This window comes from Hippopotamus amphibius, chromosome 9, assembly GCF_030028045.1.
Source record: "Hippopotamus amphibius kiboko isolate mHipAmp2 chromosome 9, mHipAmp2.hap2, whole genome shotgun sequence".
In the NCBI taxonomy this organism is placed as follows: Eukaryota; Metazoa; Chordata; class Mammalia; order Artiodactyla; family Hippopotamidae; genus Hippopotamus; species Hippopotamus amphibius.
In genome coordinates, this window is record NC_080194.1 from 83,270,597 (window position 1) to 83,278,833 (window position 8,237).

Sequence of the window (8,237 nt, forward strand, 5' to 3'; positions counted from 1 at the left end):
TCCTGTGTGGCAGAAACTGGGCTTATTTATATGTACATTACTTAATTTAAACCTCAGCCAACTCTGTGTAAATGTTATGTTATCAATCATTTCTCTCTCAACTAACAGATAAGGAACTGAGATTTAGAGAGGTTAAGTAATTGCCCAAGGACAGGCAGATAATAAGCGGCAGAACGAGTCCAAACGCAGATCCATGTTACTCCAAAGTTTATATACTTAACTGTTGTTCTGTACTGTCTCCTGAAATTGAAGAGGAGACTTCTGGTTCAAGATGGTCACTGATACCAAATCATTTATCAAATATCTGCCTTAGACCCAGTCCTGACACACATGCAAAGATACGCAGGTGTATATACACACACACACACACACACACACACACACTTTCTTTGGATATCAGTCATAACTGGATGAGTTCATTGAACTTCTCAGTTTATGTGTCATCATTGGTCTGGGCATGGCCTTGCTTGGTTTTTTTTTTTGGTTTATTTTCTTTTTTTTTAAGTTTTAAAAAAATTATTTGTTTATTTATTGGCTGCATTGGGTCTTCATTGCTGCTCATGGGCTCTCTCTAGTTGCGGAGAACAGGGGCTACTCCATTGTGGTGTGCGGGCTCCTCATTACAGTGGCTTCTCTTGTTTTGGAGCACGGGCTCTAGGCTTGTGGGCTTCAGTAGTTGCAGCACATGGGCTCAATAGTGTGGCACATGGGCTTAGTTGCTCCACGGCACGTGGGATCTTCCTGGAGCAGGGATCGAACCCATCCCCTGCACTGGCAGGCGGATTCTTAACCACTGTGCCACCTAAGAAGTCCCAGCCTTGCTTGTTTTGTTTGTTTTTTAATTGAAGTTACAATGTTGTTATTGTAAATGTTACAATTTGTTGACTTAAAAATGTTAGTTTCAAAAAAAAAAATGTTAGTTTCAGGTATACAGCAAAGTGATTTAGTTATATGTATATATAATTTTTCACATTCTTTCCCTCACAGGTTATTACAAAGTATTGAGTATAGTTCCCTGTGCTATGCAGTAGGCTCTTGTTGTTTGCCTATTTTATATATAGTAGTGTGTATATGTATATGTATATGTTAATCCCAAACTCCTAATTTATCTCTCCTCTGCCCTTTCCCCTTTGGTAACCATACATTTGTTTTCTATGTCTGTGGGTCTATTTCTGTTCTGTACATAAGTTCATTTATATCATTTTGTTTTAGATTCCACATATAAGCAATATGATATTTGTTTGTTTTCATTTATATGTTCCCCTTTATCAATGAAGGTGATAAAGGTGATTCTCCTCCTCCTTTCTCTATCCTTTCCTACACAAATGTTCCAAAATGTTTGATATGTATAATTTTATTTGTATTTGTTCTTGTAAAGTGTGAATTGTTTTATTACATGTACATAATTTTAATTTCCAGAAGTGATGTGCTGTGGCTCTCAGCCAGTTTCTTTTTTCCACTCAGCTCTGTTATGAAGATGGCATCATGTTGATACTAATTGACAGTTAATCCTTTACCTCTTGTTGCTGCCTGAGGAGACAGTTTTATCTTGACTTTTTCATGCAGACCCACAGGAACCATTCAGACATGGCTTTGAAAGTCAGATGTCTGCAGGCCCTGTGACAGGCTGAGCAGGATGGACTGGGTGGAGGAGGCTGTGACTCAGGTCCAAGGAGTTGTTGCCATTTGGCAATATAACAAATATTGCGAGATGATCAAATTCATCAAGAGAGGCCAGAAATCAAGATTTTCATGTGAAACCTCCTGATTTTTTAAATGTTGGAAAAACTGAAGGCCAAACAAAATACTTCTGCCAGCTGGATTCAGCCAAAGATTGCCATAGCTTGACTTTTACATTAAAACATTTGAATCAGGGAAGGAATGAGATCAGATTTGCGTTTTGGAAATTAAGGGAAGGTTGAAATAGAGTGGAAGGTATGACACTGGAGATTATGAATTGAGATTTGAATGTGAATGAACTGAGGGGCTTATGGAATGAAATTCTAACACGTGCTACATGGACAAACCTTGAAAACATTATGCTAAGGGAAAGAAACCAAACACAAAAGGATAAGTATTGTATAATTCTACTTATACGAGGTACCTAGAATAGAGACAGAAAGTACAATAGTTGTTACCAGGGGCTGGGGACAGGGGAAGATGGGGAGTTACTGTTTAATAGTTATGAAGTTTCCGTTTGGAATAATGAAAATGTGGAGATGGACAGTGGTGATGGTTACAACAGTAAAGTGAATGTACTTAATGCCATTGCACGATACACTTTAAAAGGGTTTAAATGGTAAATTTTATGTTGTGTATATTTGTGTGTATGTGTGTGTATTTTAACACACATGCACACACACATGCACGCATGTGCACTTTCTCCCAAACCAGCCTCTTCTGTCAACAGGATAAAGGTGAGTTTGTTGCTTAGGGAAGTAAGGGAGAACACCACCTGGACAGAACTTGCACAGTGTCTTAGAGGGTGAGGTTAAGTCCAAATTTATTGAGAACTTGAAGTTTGGTTCAAGGCAATTATTTCCATACTGGGGACTTGATTGGATAAGACTGAGTAAGAATCATGATAAACAGACTAGGAATAGTAGAACAAGCAGGGTGAGGATTTGAAAGGAGGGATTTAAAGAATCTTTTTAAAAATAACAACTTTATTGAGATATAATTCCCATACCATACAATTCACCCATTTAAAGTGTACGATATGATGGTTTTTAATAACTTCATAGAGTTGTGCAACCGTCATGACAATCAATTTTATGATATTTTCACTAACCCCCCAAATAAACCCCCTACCTTTTAGCAGTCACTCCCCATTTTCCTCCAACTCTCCCCATCCCCTCTGTTGGGAGAAAAACTTTTCCGTCTACTAATTTAGGTTCAATAATGGGGCACTTTGAATTAACAATAGATGAACAGGAGAAAAGAAAACAAGTCTTATTCATAGGCATGCAGGACCATTCAGATGAAGAGTCTCTCTGAACTGCTGGGGGTAGGGGTTTATATATCAGTTTAATAGGGGAAAGAGAAAGGAGAGAATTGGCTTCTATGGAAAGCACAAAAGAGTTGGTGTTTTTTTGGTTTGGTTTTGTTTTAAGAAAGACAAAAGGGCTCTTAGGGAAATAAATGCAAGACAGTTCTTAATAAAGTTTGTTTATTCATTTTCTCTTCCAGGTGTGAAAGGTCAGTCTTCCTAGGAGTGAAGCCTCCTGAGGGGATTAAGGGCAGTTTTACTCTTGGAAGGTACTCTCTTTTGGTCAGATAGGGATGCTCTTGAAAGTTCTCTTTCTGCATTTGCTTTATCTCTAACTTCTTCAGTTTAAAATAACCTTTTTGTTCACAACATTGTAAATCAACTATACTTTAATTTAAAAAGTTGTTCGGGGAAACACTGACTGAACCCTCCTCACCCGCCCCCCCCCCCCCCACCCTCCTCACCCCCTCCCTGGCCAAGCAAAGACAGTAACAATTTGCATGAGTTATTGTACAACAAAAGATGCTGGTAAGGAACAGGGAACTAACAGGCCACCACTAAGTGGAAGAATACGGGAAAGGTCAAAAGGAGAGAGGAGACTCCAGTCCACATGTCCTACCAACCTCCCAGAATCCTCCTCACCGGAATCCATCTTGGCTGAGCGATGTGCACACACTACCAGGAAGGACTCTGAGTCAGAACGGGTGGCCAGAGACAACCTGGGAAACTAATCCCATCACCATAAAACCCAGGACGGTGAGCTGCGTGGCAGAGCAGTCCTCCTGGGTTCCCTCAACCCTGCGGCTCTGGCTCTCCGCCCAGCACCCTTCCCGATAAAGCCTCTTGCTTTGTCAGCACGTGTGTCTCCTCAGAGGGTTCATTTCCGAGTGTTGGACAAGAACCCCCTCTCAGGCCCTGGAAGGGGTCCCCCTTCCTAGAACAAAATCATCAGAAAAAATAATAATCTTTATGTGAACTCGGTGGGCAGGGGATGGGGGTGGTCCAAGTGGGTCTCCACGCTTGTTATGCTTCGTATAAATGGAACTGTAACAAGGAAGAGCCAAATTGGACTCCATGTTGGATCTGTTTCTTTAACTTTTGCTGTTTGTTGCTTTTGTTGTTGTAATCATACGTAATGACCTGCCTCAGGGAACCCTGCCCACCTGTGAAGGGCTACAACAAAGAAGAAATTAACACCTCCCTTCTCTGAGTCTAGTCATTCCAGGAGATGTTTTGCAAGACTGACAACCCTTTTTACTTTACTCCCCAGTCCCTCCCTCTCTGATACTATAAAAGAAACTGGCATCCAGACCCTAATAAGATGGTTTTTCTGAGACACTAGTCTGCCCTCTTCTGGGTCTGCCAGCTTTCCAAATAATGGATTCCTTGCCTGAACATCTCATCTCCCATTCGTTGAGCTGTCATGTGCTGTGAGCAGAGAGAGCTTGAACTCGATAACAGAACTAGATCGTATGTGATCCTTTGTGACTGGCTTCTTTCACTTAGTATAATGTTTTCCAGGTCCATTCATGATGTAGCATGTGTTTTTGCTTTCTTTTTATTGCCAAATAATATGATTCAAAGAATTGTAGTGCAAATACTGTCTCGTAATGCTTTCCACAGAAGAGTTGATGGGAATTAAGTGAAAAGTGAAGTAATGTTAATAAAGACAGTGCAATAGCAGTCTTGTGATTGCAGACAGAAAGGGAAGGTTGGGTTCTCAGCATTCGGGCTGAGTGTGGGAGTAGGGGTTTGGTTCTCATAGGGATAACACAAATAAAGTACTTAAAATGGTGCCTGGAATATATGAAGTACTTAGTAAATGTAAGTGCTCAGTACTATCCCTCCCTACCTTACATTTGAAAGCCAAAGTTCTTTTGTTATGATTACTAGAGATTTAGTTAAAAAGAAAATAAGCTTGGGACTTCCCTTGTGGTCCAGTGGTTAGGACTCTGTGCTTCTGAAACCATGCACCTCAGATTGGGACTCAAACCCAGCCAAAACCCAAAGTCTTCCAACTGAGGTCACACAGCTGGTTTCAGGACTTAATGAAGATCAGGTTCTTGATGTCTTAAGCGCAGAAAGAATTCAGCGAGGGACAAAGTGATAAGTAAGAAGTGGATTTATTGAGAGAGAAACACACTCCACAGACAGAGTGTGGGCCATCTCAGAAAGTGAGAAAGGCACCAGGGTATGGGGGTGTCCGTTTTTATAGGGGTGGGTAATTTCATAGGCTAATGAGTGGGAAAAGGATTCCAGCTATTTCAGGAAGAGGCAGGGATTTCCAAGAATTGGGCCACACCCACTTTTTGATCCTTTTGGTTGGCCTTGGAACTGTCATGGCGCCTGTGGGTGTGTCATTGAGCTTCCAGATGTGTTATATACTGTGAGCATATACTGAAGCTCCAGAGCTAGTGGAATTTGACTTGTCTGCCATCTTGGACCCATTTGGTTCTAATCAGTTTATGTCATGTCCTCAGGCTATGTCATTCTTTCAAAGGTTGTGCCCTGCCCGCTTTCCTCCTGTTTTACTTCTACTACAGGGGGCACGGGTTCAATCCCTGGTCTGGGAAGTAAGATCATGCATACCACCTGGCACTGCTAAAAAAATAAATAAAAAAATAAAGTAAAATAAAATAAACATGATGAAAACATAAAATAAATGTCTACGCTTTCAATTTAAATAAGTTTTGTATTGCACTGGAAAGAACCCACAACTAGAAGTGCTCCTTCTCATTTTACCAGAAACAGAAAGGTTAAAAAGTGTTTGTTTTGGGACTTCCCTGGTGGTGCAGAGGTTAAGAATCTGCCTGCCAATGCAGGGGACACGGGTTCGAGCCCTGGGCTGGGAAGATCCCATATGCCGTGGAGCAACTAAGCCCATGTGCCACAACTACTGAGCCTATGCTCTAGTGCCCCTGAGCCACAACTACTGAGCCTGAGTGCCACAACTACTGAAGCTCACATGCCTAGAGCCCATGCTCCCTAATAAGAGAAGCCACTGCAATGAGAAGCCCCCACTGTCTGCAACTAGAGGAAGCCCACATAGCAATGAAGACCCAACACAGCCAATAAAAAATAAGTAAATAAATTTTTTAAAGTGTTTTTTTTTTTAATTTATTTTAGGGATTTCCCTTCAATGAATGTTTACGAAAGTGAGTCTCCTTTCTTTCCTTCACCATGACAACATCCAAGAATTAAAGAAACAATACATTTATGGCAGAGATAAAAACAAAGGTTCTGGACTGAATTTGCTGAACCCAGGAGTTAGAACAAACTTAAAAAAATCCCTCCCTATTGAACTTGGTGTACCCCCCAAAAAATAATAAATAAATAAATTAAAAAAAAAAAAATCCCTCCCTAGTTAACCAGAGATTCAGGCCAAGGGAGCTGCTTTGTTTGACTTTTCATGTTAAGCAACTAGAGCTACTAGAACTCAACAATTTACTAAAGCCTAAATATCTCTTTTTTTTTTTTTTTTTTCTTTTTTCTCTTTGGCCACACCATGCGGCATTCAGAACTTCCCTGACCAGAAATCGAACCTGTGCCCCCGGAAACGCAGAGTCTTAACCACTGGACCACCAAGGAAATTCGTAAATACCTCTTTTTTATTTATATTTTTCAGTTTTAAAAAAAGTTTTATTGAGATATAATTCATATACCCTACATTTCACCCATTTAAACCATGTAATTCTGTGTTTTAGAGTATATTATTTCATGTAGAAGATATGCAACCATCACCACAATCCTCAAAAATGAACCATTCCCATTAGCTGTCACTTTCATTCCCACCTCTCTCTCCTAGCCCTAGGCAAACACTAATCTTTGTGTCTCTGTAGATGTCTTTTCTGGACATTTCACATAAATGGAATCCTACAATATGTGTCTTTGGTGTCTGGCTTCTTAGCACAATATTTTCAGGTTCATTCATGTTATAACATGTAGCAGCTCTTTCTTCCTTTTATAGCTGACTAATATTCCATTGTATGAATAGCCCATCCATGAACTGGTGGACTGTTAGCTTGTTTCCTTTTTTTTTTTTTTTTGGCTCTCAGGAATAATGCTGCTATTCCTGCACTAGTTTTTATGTGGACATATGTATTTTTATTTTCTCCTGGGTATATACTGAGGAATGGAATTGCTGGGTCATATGGTAAGTCTATGTTTGTTTGTGGTTTTTATTTTATTTTATTTTGTTTTGTTTTTTTAAAAACAAAACTAAATTCTTATTTATTTATTTTTATTTTTTAATTAATTTTTATTGGAGTATAGTTGATTTACAATGTTGTGTTGGTTTCTGCTGTACAGCAAAGTGAGTCAGTTATACATATACACATATCTACTCTTTTTCAGATTGTATCCCCAATATAGGTCATTGCAGAGTATTGAGTAGAGTTCCCTGTGCTATACAGTAGGTTCTTATTAGTCATCTATTTTATATATAATAATGTGTATATGTCAATCCCAATCTCCCAACTTATCCCTCCCCCATTTATGTTTTTAAAATTGTGGTAAAACACATAAAACTTACCATCTTAGCGTTTTTAAGTGAACAGTTTCATATTATTAAGTATATTCACATTGCTGTGCAACCCATCTTCAGAAATTTTTCATCTTGTAAATTGAAACTTTACACTCATTAAACAACTCCTCATTTCCCCCTTCTCTAGCCCCTGGCAACCACTGTCCTGCTTTCGGTTTCTATGAATTTAGTCTAGATACCTCAGAATTTGTCTTTTTGTGACTCATTTATTTCACTTAACACAACGTCTTCAAGTTTCATTTATATTATAGCATGTGTCAGAATTTGCTTTTTTTTAAAGGCTCAGTAACATTCCTATTCCATTGTATGTATATACTACATTTTGTTTATCTATTCATCCATTGTTGGACACGTGGGTTGTTTACCCTTGTCTATTGTGAATAATTCTGCTATGAACATGGGTGTGTCAGTGAGGAAAAAGTTTTCCTCTACTCTTTTAAGTTTGGTACCTGGAGCCTGTGAATTAAACTGACAAACAACTAACAGGAGAAAAGTCACTTAATTTTTATTAACGTTCATGTGCATGGGAGGTGACAGAAAAGAAGTGAAACTCAAAGAAATGTTTACATTTGGGGGCTAATTTACCCTTTTAACAAAGGAAAGAGAGTTTGTGCTTCAAGGGACTATATATTGTGCAGAAATAACTAGGAATTATAGGGAGGAACTGATGGAGGATTAGGACTATTTTAGTAAGGTCTGTTATGG